At 38.0% G+C, this 11,201-nt stretch overlaps 1 protein-coding gene across 8 annotated transcripts in view; it reads left to right on the top strand.

Moving 5' to 3' along the window:
* Positions 1 to 1,855: 1,855 nt before the first annotated feature.
* Positions 1,856 to 11,201, top strand: part of gigyf1a (GRB10 interacting GYF protein 1a) — a 28,670-nt gene continuing 19,324 nt past the window's right edge. For 4 of the 8 annotated variants that reach the window (XM_047801445.1, XM_027164949.2, XM_027164948.2 and 1 more), the window contains exon 1: positions 1,857 to 2,104. The gene's annotated coding sequence lies outside the window, so the exon portion shown is untranslated. Of the gene's footprint in view, positions 2,105 to 11,201 lie in introns of all 8 variants that reach the window. The other 4 variants (XM_027164953.2, XM_027164950.2, XM_027164951.2 and 1 more) reach the window with 4 other exon arrangements.

Raw genomic sequence — 11,201 nt, 5'->3', positions numbered from 1 at the left:
TTGTCTGTTAAGTTGTAAGCTGGGAACTCTATTTATTGGAATATTTTGTTCATCACATCTCACAGATACTCAATCAGATTGAATTCTGGGGAATTTTGAGGGCAAGTCAACACCTTTAACTCTTTGATCCTGAAATTATTGGTGACCAATTTTTGCAGTGTGGCAGAGAACATTATCCTGCTGAAAAAGGCCACTGACATTATCGAATACTGTCGCCATGAAGGGGTGAACTTGGTCTAAAACAATGTTTACGTAGGAGGTATGTGTCAAAGTAACATATACTTAAATACCAGGAGCAAGTTTCACACCAGAACATTGCCTAAAGCGTCACACTGACTTAGATGCTGTTTTCCAGCTTGCAATTTATCATAGTGCATCCTAGAGCTATGTCTTGAGATGCAGACACACTTCTGACCATTTATTCCTAAGACCACCTTCTTCCATTGGTTCATAGTCTAGTTCTGGTGCTTACATACTTACATACCCACGTGTCTGGGTATTCTGATACCTTTCTATCATAGCCAGCATTAACCTTTTCATCAAAGAAACACATCAACAAGCCTTGGGCACCTTGTCGTTAGGTCCCTAGCTGTTCTTTCAGAATCAGAATCAGGTTTATTGGCCAAGTGTGTTGACACACACAAGGAATTTGGTTCCAGCTGTTTGTGACTCTCAAAAGTACAGACATAAATAACACTATATTATACAAACTATACAAGACAATGCAGGCGATGAGATACAATATAGACAGAATGAGTATTAAATATGAATATAGAATATGAACGATCAGTTATGTACATAAAGTGTGGGAGTGCAAATAACAATATTATGCTTTTTGTACAAAATACAGCAGCAGTAGTGTGTGTAATATATACAGATGATTTGATGACTGACAGTCCTGACTTTCTTGGGCTATTTGTGATACTAACCACCTCATAGTGAAAACACAACACAAGACCTGCCATTTTGGAGAAACCCAGTCGTCTATTCATCATCACAATTCGGCCCTGGACAAATTCACTCATGTGAAGTCACTGTTCAGTTGTTGCCTAATATATCCCACCCTAATGACTTTATTTGCATGAATGAATGAATGAATGAATGAATGAATGAATTTGGTGATATTCTTGTTGCTAGCTCTTCAACATACATGAAACTGATTACAAAAGGAAAGTGATTACAACAGTAGAATTTATATTTCTATGCTGTTTCTATGCTGAAGTGAGGAGAGTGTTTGCTAACATGGAGATGGAAGAAGCACTATGAGGTGTTGAGGAATAGGGTCAAGGCTTACAGTGCATGCTTTAAATTAGTTTACAGTCATACAGACACAATAAACATGTCTGCTGATGTGGAGCTAAGGTTAACTAATCATCTGACTGCCTTACGCTCACTGTCAGTACAACACCACCCGTTTTCCGGAAGGTCCTGCCTTCTGTATTGTGATTGGTCGAGTCGAGTGAAGTTCGTCAGATGACTAGCCAATCCGATGACAGTAGGCGCGACCCTATTGGCCATTTGTAACGCAGAATATCTCAAGCGTTTTAACAGGTTTTGAGATCATGCAAAATATTTACATGGTCTCAAAACCTGTTAAAACGTTTGAATAGTGTAAAGCAAATCTCAGTGCTTAAGTGATATGCCAGTGGATATTAAAAATTGACTCAGTTAATATAAGGTATTATGTGACTGTGTGTCTAGGATTTGGTTAAGTTTAACAAGTGTAAACTGGTTAATTTTGATTTATTTCACAAACCTTGCTGTCTAAGCAGACGTGCACATGCGTCTATTCGCCGCTAGGGGCGCTGTAAAGCCTCGGGATTTGAATTGTAACGCCATGGAGTCACGTGATACAGCGGCCATCTTCCTAAAACACAAACAAGAGCAGCGAGTAGACAAGAGCTATCAACGCACAGCGACCGTCGGAGAGAGCAAATACACACAATATAGCTATTATACACAATCTAATGAGGATTATAGCGCGGTTTTAGAGTACGCCAGCAGCCGGACACCACAATCCCATGTGTGAAAAACGAGAGGTCTGGAAGTAAATATATATAAATATATATAGAAGTTTGCGCTTTTGGAGCTGCAGAAAAACACGGTGAGCAAACGCAGCGTCTCCTTGAATGTTTTTGCTAACGTTAGCATGCTAGCATCGTAGCTTGTTTCGGATACGTTTGGCGGTTTATTGCGGTTTGTTCCGGTTTCTCCCGGTGTTTTATGACCCCGGTGTTAAATTGGGTGGAGTGTAAATGTAACGGACAGCCGGATTTGTCCTGGGAGAGAGTTTATTTTATAGGTTTATTTTGTTAAGAGAGTTGTAGCCGAGTGTGAAGGCCACGGTTACAGGAGGGGAGGAGGGAGGGGGGTGTGTTTGTCCAAAACAACACACTGTCGTGTACAAAAACTAGACGTGTACTTCAATATAAAGCATATTCGAGTAATATGTGATGTTTAGCGATTTAACATGCATTGAATTCGATGGATATGTTTATAAGTCGAAGCTTCATAACCAGGAGCGATGCATCTTGGGAAATCATGAGCTGCTTGGGGTTTCAACCACATTGTTTTATAGGAAGTGGCTAAAACACTGCAGGGCTTCTTAACTTTTCTAACCAAAGGTATAACCCACTTATAATCCACCGTTTAGAATAACTATCCAGCTACACAAAACACGAGACCTGCTCCTAAGTTAATACCACACATTGCTGTTGATTTTTTTTTGTTGTTTTTTTTTTTTTATCCTGATTGGTCTGAAGGCGTTGATTGATTTTTTTTTTCTATGACCGAGTCTCTGAGGGTGGTCCAAGCACACTTATTAGTAAAATCTGATCATTTATGCTCAATCACGTGTGTGCAGTCCGTACAATCATGCAGATAAAGGTCAATTCGAATAATGTTCATATCAAACAGCAGAATGGGAACAAAGTATGATCTCTGCATGGAAAATTCGAATTTGAGTCTGTAGAAATTCGAATAAACGCTTTATGAAATAAATGCTTTATGTGACAGGAAACAGTGTGGTCTGTTGCTGTTGTAGCTTCTCCACCTCAAAGTTTGATGTAATGTGTATGCTGAGATGCTTTGATGCTCATCACAGTTGTAAGGAAGGTCTTGTATGAGTTACTGCATCCTTCCTGGAAGCTCGAACCTGTTTGGTGTTTTCAGAGATCCTACAGAGTTGATTTTTTATTATTTTTTTTAATGAAACATTTGCATTAGATTCAAATTGACAGCCTGTGTAATTTGACTTGTTTTTGAGTTGTAATTTAGGTTGAAGTTATTTATGTGATGTGTCAACTACAGCAAGAACTTGATAATGACGTTAACATTTACGGCATTTGGCAGACGTACGTCTCTGTTGATGAATTCGTTAACACTGGTTCACCTGGCTACAGACAGGATGGTGACATGGTGTTGATGACATTTTACACTACTGTAACAAAATAACAAAACTTACTTTCATACAATCCATAAATCTGGCATTAGATTAGAAGGCTAACTAGATATTATTAGTTAAATACATGCAAATCATGCTCACACCTAGTGATCTCGTACGACCGTTCTTCAGTGAATGTTTTTGCAATTCATGCTTTCCTTCATGTAAAATATGTGAGAGAAGTGAAAGGCAGCACGTTGGGGTTGAAGGTCAGAGTCACCACCCACAGCCAGGCAAAGAACACAGGTTGTGTGTGTCACATATAGCCTCACTCTGTACGATAATCTGGTTGTTTTCTCGCTGCAAGCTAGTGCTAATAATAAGGTTGCGCACCACAGGAGAAATAATTCACCATGATTATATTTACTTAATATAATCTGTTTAGATTGGCAACACATAATATGAAGTTCGTTTGAGAACGTACCATGTGAATGTATTGACTCTTCTCAACACTTATCAGAAACATGAGGTCAGGCTGTTCACTATATCTGCTTTGTTAGAGAGTTGCATTCTGCAGTGATCCGAGCTGTTCTGGAAACACCCAGACCTTCCTGTGTTGCTCTGACAAGCCTGGTTTGTTTGTTTATAGTGTCTATATAATAGTTATAATAGTTTCTGATACAGGTTTCATCAACTGTGATTGTTTATATTTATGCTTTTTTGTCTTTGGGAGTTCTTGTGGTGCTTAGGCTTAGTGTTGAATTAAGCCCGGTTTCTTAATGACCATTCTGAGAACCCAGATTTCATAATGGTCTGAAGCTGAAGGTTAGAGGGAAAAAAAAAAGTTTGGCAGTTTAGCACATTAGATTAGAATAGTGTTGAAAAAATGAAATGTAGAATCTGGACCATGGGTTCAGTCATCAAGTTTTCACTACTGCAGACCTGATCCAACTCATCAGCTAATTATCCAGAGTTTCCAGAGTTAGATCAGGTGCATGGAACAAGTCCTCAGCTGTGGTGTGCTGACTCTGCATTTTGATGGATGTTCTGGACATTGGTGTATATAGGTCTATAAAGCATTATCATTTACTTAAACTGATCCTTTTCAGTGATGTCACAATAATATTATATAATTTAAAAACCAGACCTAAGTTGCTGCATGTGTGAAGGCCTGTACATACCTGTATACAATTGTTTCCTTGCCAGGCAGTTAGCTTTGGTACCTTTTACAAGTATTTGCTGATTGCACTCTAGGAAATGTGTACGGTAGACGAATACTGGTTCTGTGAAAACCGACGACATTATACAGCTTTAACCAATGTTGAACATGTGAGACCCAAGGCTTCATGATCTGTAATCTTTTCTTATTTTGTCCTGGATTATACTTCAGTCATCTTATGCATGCTTATATCAGTGACAAGTCTTTGGCCATTCTGTATAGCACAGATTGTTTTCTTTCATCTTTGATGTTATCAGTATGTTGATTGGGAGCAGCATCTTAGCACTAACTGTAGGTCTTAAAGCTCTTACCTCTCTAAGACTGAACCATAAACTAAGCCAAAACAAACCTTAGACTTATAATGGTTTAGTTGTTTTACATATTTGTAATTTTTATTGAGAACGTATCATCTTGAGTGTGTAGATATTGCAGTGAAAGTGCAGGGAGCTAGGGACACAGACTCCGATCAAACTTTACAACTTTACTTTTGCTCACTATAGATGTGCTGCCTGTCTAATTTTATACCTGCATGTCTGCGAGTTAATAAACCTGAAGAGTGGAAAAATAAGTACTTATTTTCCTGCATTCAAGTGGCGGTGCATGAGTTTGCAGACGTTATCCATAGAAGTGGTTAACAGAAATATGAAATGCGCACCTAAAGCTTTGCTAAATATCAGCTTTACTAAGTGCCTGTACTTCACTTATGGAAGATTTGCTTCCTGCAAGTGCAAGGGGGAGATTACAGTTTAATCTTATTCATTAAAGCCAAAACATCTACAACCTTGAAACTTTAATACATCTAGTCACAATATGCCTTTCGAAAGGATGTTAAGAATCCTTAAATGAATCTAAACAAGATGTAGTTGCTTTAGAAAGTAATCAGACCTTCTTTATTTTAATTGATTAGAAGTAGCTTTTTGCCATTAATCTAGTAATGATCTGTAATGATGAGTTGAACACATGATGTGTTTTTATTATTATTTTCAACACTCCAAATGAAAATCTCTCATTTTGACCAGCGCTCAGTATATTGTGGAGGCTCCACTAGCAGCTGTCATTGGGTCACTTCCCTAACTTGTTGCAAAACAGTGGATCATACAGCAGGGGGTTTAGTGTGTAGACGCTTCAACGGCCGTGAATCCGTCGTCTGCCTTCTGCATTGTGTATTTATGACGGTTATGACAAAAGCAGCACACACTCGCGGTCGTCAAGCGCCTGGCCACAACCGCTGTGGTTACATCATTCCGAATGCTATCCAGCACTCACCAGTGCAGACACTTAATGTGTACATGAGGCAAAAACTTCCACTGTGCTCTAAAGCAATTACAGTGAGCCTCAAAACCAAGAAAAATGTAAATAGCTGGGTAAAGTGTGTGCGCCTTTCATCCACTGAAATAGAAATGATTTATAGTTGCACTTTAATATTGCAAATAATTGTTATAAAAATGTTTCATTGCTATTTGCAGTAGTGATTGATTAAAGCATGTAACTCTAAAGTGTGTGATGCCCAATTATTTGTAAAAGTTTGAAGTAACTTTAAATTCAGAGTCTTCAAACCCTTGTCTATGTGTTACATGCCTACAATGTGTGTAGAGACATACACAACAGTGATGAATGTGTTCAATATGCTGTACTGTGTAGCCCTGTTAGTTTGAAAGCGAGTCTGGCATCTTGTGTTGCGCGTGATCTCACAAACTAAAAATAGTTCATGTCTAAATGTGTTAATCGTTTGAATCAAAGGTTTTATCAGTAAGTGTCTGTAGGAAGCTGCACAACACAGCCTGTATACCAAGACTGAAACTCTTCTGCAGCAGTGTGTCATTGTTTAAAAAAAATGGAACCAAGTTTGATTTGACACGTCCGTGTTGGTCACATAATTTTCGTATTTTTATTGAGTCTGACATATGACAGTAAGCAATTTTTTTTATCTGTGCTCCAAAAGCTGCCAAGGTGCATTCAAGTTTCTGTAACCTGTGCCAGGATATCGTGTGGCTTGAGATCACAATATGGTGTTTCATTCTAACATGGTCGCATGATTGATGTGGCAGTGCTGTGGTCTGTGAAACAAAGGGCTTCACGGGAGCTCCAAATTGAATGAAGTGTAAAGAAATTTTAATGATCTGTTGTAATTATTATTAAATATATTCTAGCAAGATGATTTTTTTTTATCTGATTGACAATAACGTGCCTTGTTTGGGGGCACATAAGCCTTTTTATTAGCTTGGAGTTTGACAGTTATTGCACATATGATGGCAGTAAAATTATTTCCCACACAGTCTGCTTTGAAGGAAAAACAGTCGATTGTCAGTGGAATGCAGCCAACAGGAAGCCAACACTTGTTACAGATCAGGGTAAAGTGCAAAGATTTCTTTTTTTTTCATGTACCTTTTTATACATCCTAATTTTGAGAGGCGGTTTATTGGGAAGCGTACTATAAAGAGGAACACAGATGGGCTGGTATGAACACCTCCTTTCCTCCTCAATTTTGGCAATTACCTCCCATTCGCTGGCTCTCCTTCAAGACTGGGAAGGGCGAGGGCTATCACACGCTTCCTCAGTGACATGTAAATACAATATCTTGATCTCTTTATGAACTACTGCTCATGCTACACCACTGGCACCTGATCACACTCCATTGTGTTGTATACACAAGCTCACAGACTCCCATGATTTGGTGGGATTAATGTCACAGTAAAAAAGAGCAGAAACAATGCTCTCTTAGACTCGTCCATAGATTTCTGTGGTATCATTGGGATCCAGTCGAATAGATGACTTTTCCCGAGATCTTCTAAAATTCATAAATGCAGAGCTTCAGGCGAATGCTAATCGGTAGAGGTCCTGACTTCATAGCTGGAAAATGTTGTGACCCCTGACTGAGTACTCTAATTAGATCCATTATGGTTCATTTATATACAGCTCATTGGTGGCAATGGTCTCCTGAGTACGTCTCGTACAAGTTATCCGGTTGCTCATCGTGCCCCAGGTTTTCAAGAAGGAAGTTGGACTACTATAGTGTACATTACTATAGACTAAATATAAAATGTTACTAGAAATATTCTGTTGTACATGAAAAATGTTTACAGTAAATCTGAGGGAAATCCCATTTCTATGTGCATGTTTGTGCTTTTTCTCCTTAAACATTAGAAACTGCGTATAGAATTCTATTTACAGATCCTATTCCCCCAAACTCATAAACCTAAAGGACATTGAGTACAGTATTAGTTACAGTCTGGTGTTATACATGTACATGGTTTTCAGCTTATCCTCAGAAATACTGCACTCAAATGTTATACAGTGATGGACAGTTTCACACCAAGTTGTGTTGTCATATTGTTACCTGTTTACATTGTTCGGTTTATGCAAATGCTTGCAAGAGGTAAAGGTAATTGTTTTATTTTTTGGGTGATCCTTGGGTGACCGAACCTGTTTATCTGCTAGTTCTCTTCACCTGGAGGCAACGTACATATTAATGTGCAACATTCTGTTTCTCCAGTCTTAACTCCCTCTATAGAAGAAAAAGCACACAGCTGCTCGGTGTTGCTGGGAGATCTCTGTTGCCATGATGTCTCAACCCCTGGGATATTTTTTTCCAAGACTTGGTGATTGGCTCACCACTCTGTTTATGAGGCTAGATATATCTCTGTAATGATTGAGTTCACCTAAACGGTCAGTAATGAGGGGGAAAGTTAATGTAATCTAATAGATTAGGTTAGGCATATAGGCATGTTCAAATAATCATTTAAGAATTGATAATTTGCATTTTAGTTTAGTCTTTTAATGAAGAAAAATGTAATTATTTTAGTTTTCCTTTCGATTGGTTTAATCAACTAAGAAATGTTGCAGTTCCTTTTAAATGAAACACCTCTTTTCTTAAATGCACAGTGCCAATTTGTTTTGTACGACAGAGAGACGTAACTGTACGCGATCAGAGAAGGAGGGTTCGGAGGCAACGTAGCAGCACACATAATGACACACAGGCTTGTGCTTAGTGCAAGTAACGCATCTAAATTAGGGGAACAAAGGTGTACGGTCCTCTTTTGGGAATTGTACGTTTTCTTTATTCTCCATTACACTGTTTTTCACAGTGATTGAGGATAGTCACTGCTTGCTTGGTGCAAGCTACCTGAGCCCTCTAGCATCTCCACTAGGGTAAATTTGGGCATATGCTTATAATAAGAACTTTGCACTTGTGTTGCATTGCACTTCCTTTCCCTTACAAAGAGCATCCATTACCAAATTTTAAAAAATTATCACAGTATCATAGAACCAACCTGAAAAAGAAAATGTTTATCTAATTTCTGAAAAACGGGACAGTTTGTCCATAGTGCACAAATTAATGTAATGATGAAGTCACCAAAAAGGAATAGTGCTAATCTCTGAGCAGCAGTGACCCATTATGGCATATAACTTGAAGACCTCTTCTTAAAGAATTATAATACAGTTAAATTAAATCCATGTCTGTAGGGCCCTGTGTTTTGCATCTTTGACATAGCTTTATACCAGCTTCGGGTAAGGTGTTGCTATGCTAATAAGAGGTACTATTATCTGTCCATGAATTGTGTAGCATTAAAACGTACTGTGTCTTACCACAAATAGCTTTGTTATACATGGATGGATTTAAAAATAAAAATATAGGTCATGATTTTATACACAAGCGTTACTGTATTTTGTTATATATAATGGTGATAGTCATTGCTTTTCCTTATTAAACTGCAAATTAAACATTTTCCCCAACCCTCCCCCCTCCTCCCTAACCAGACCGGAGCTTCGTTCTACATCAAAGTTAGTGGAATTTTGGGTTCTACTTATTTTCCATAACTTTGATGACAAAGGACCATTGTGTGCACTTCCAGGAGTTGTTTGATTAAAACACATTTCGCAATATTTGTTTTTATGCTGCGATGAATTAAGTTTGTTGTTTTGCCAGTACACACAATTAATTCACAAGAAATGAAAAAAAACTTGAGCAAACACAAACATGTAACCGAATTATGGCTGATTACACGCTCCATGTAAAGTTATTTTCACACTAATAACCATAATAACTAGGATTGGGTATCAAAAGAAATGTTCCGGTTCCAGTTCTGCCTTACGATTCCCGATTCTGATTCCATAATAAAAGAAATGTGAAAAATAATGCACAATACTTAAACAATTCCATTTGTGTTTATTAATCACTCTTTTTAAATATTTTAAACAGAGCATTTCAATTCATATCAATTTAAATAAATCCAGCATCAAATTTAACATCCACAAATACAATTTAGCAAAACAGCAATTTTTCTGAAGAAAAATGAACATGTCCGCTTCCTCTGGGAGAAGCCTTTCCTGGCTTATTGTATCTCCAGCTGTGGAGAAAACCCTCTCAGAGGGGGTAGATTTGCTTCATTGTTGTAGCTTTTGGAAATGAATCCACACTTTAGACATGTTTAACACAAAGCTTACCTCAGCACAGCAGCACAAGTGACTGATTTCTGTGCTAAGCTGCGTTAATTTGGTTGCGTGACTGTAAACAATTAATGTTCATGAGGTAAGACGTGGCTATTTAAAGTGACCGCTCCCAGCGCTTTGCCCGTCATCGCATCGGAACCGCGTTTGGAACCGAAACTTAAAAATTCCGTGCGGTTCCGGTTCCTGTTAAAAAAACAGAACCGCTTCTGAATAAGAACCGGTTCTCGGTTCCCAACCTTAGTAATAACTGTATTCTAGAGTTCCAAACTCGAACGTTATAATCTAGTGATATTCTTATCTTTAGATTTGATGAGGTATGTTATTGTGGTTGGGATTAGTATTACTATTTATGGTTGAATTTTGGAAAAAGGGAGCATTACCAAGAAAACTAATCCTTCTCCGTTTTTTTTTGTTAATGGATCTGATCTTGTTGATCTTGATGATGGACATCCCTTTAACACTTGGAATTGCACAGGACCATTTACGTTTATTAATAAATATTTTAGCATGCATTGATTACCTTGTTACCCAAGATTGTGGATACTGCTGGGATTTGTGAATTTCCCACTGAGATGAATAACGTATCTGTCTGTAAATATGAAATGTTGATATTAGAAAGGTGAATTCACTTGATGCACGCTTTAGTAAACGTTTTCAGGGTTCATTATTGATATTAACCAAGTTAGCTCTCTGCGTTCTTGAACACTAACCCAAGTAGTGCAGTACAACCATCTGCACCGCTCACGTTACATTGGAGCTTCCTCAAGTGCACCCTATGACTTAAACCCTGCCGGTATTTTGCTTTGAATAGATCTGGTTTATGGTACTTTATCTGTGGATTCAGGAATGAATAATGAGCCACAGTTATAGCTTGGAGCTGCACCATGCTAACAGGAGAGATATATATACTGTTTGTAGAACGTATCGAATTAGATATGCATTTTCTCGTGGGAAATGAACTACTTGTACGAGCTGAAAGAAAGATGGATTAGAAGGAAAGAAAGGGTGCAAAAATGTGAGAAAAGCAGACACTAAACAGAGAGGTGGAATAAATGGAGCGTGAAATATAGGAGGTAATATTAAATAAGCAGATTTTTTTTCCTCAGAAAAGAAGAGGAAAAAATTAACAGGTGTTTAAGGAGCATTAAT

This window comes from Tachysurus fulvidraco, chromosome 1 (assembly GCF_022655615.1).
Source record: "Tachysurus fulvidraco isolate hzauxx_2018 chromosome 1, HZAU_PFXX_2.0, whole genome shotgun sequence".
Classification (NCBI taxonomy): Eukaryota; Metazoa; Chordata; class Actinopteri; order Siluriformes; family Bagridae; genus Tachysurus; species Tachysurus fulvidraco.
The sequence above is the reverse complement of the archived record's forward strand: the minus strand, read 5'-3'. Positions and strand labels throughout refer to the sequence as shown.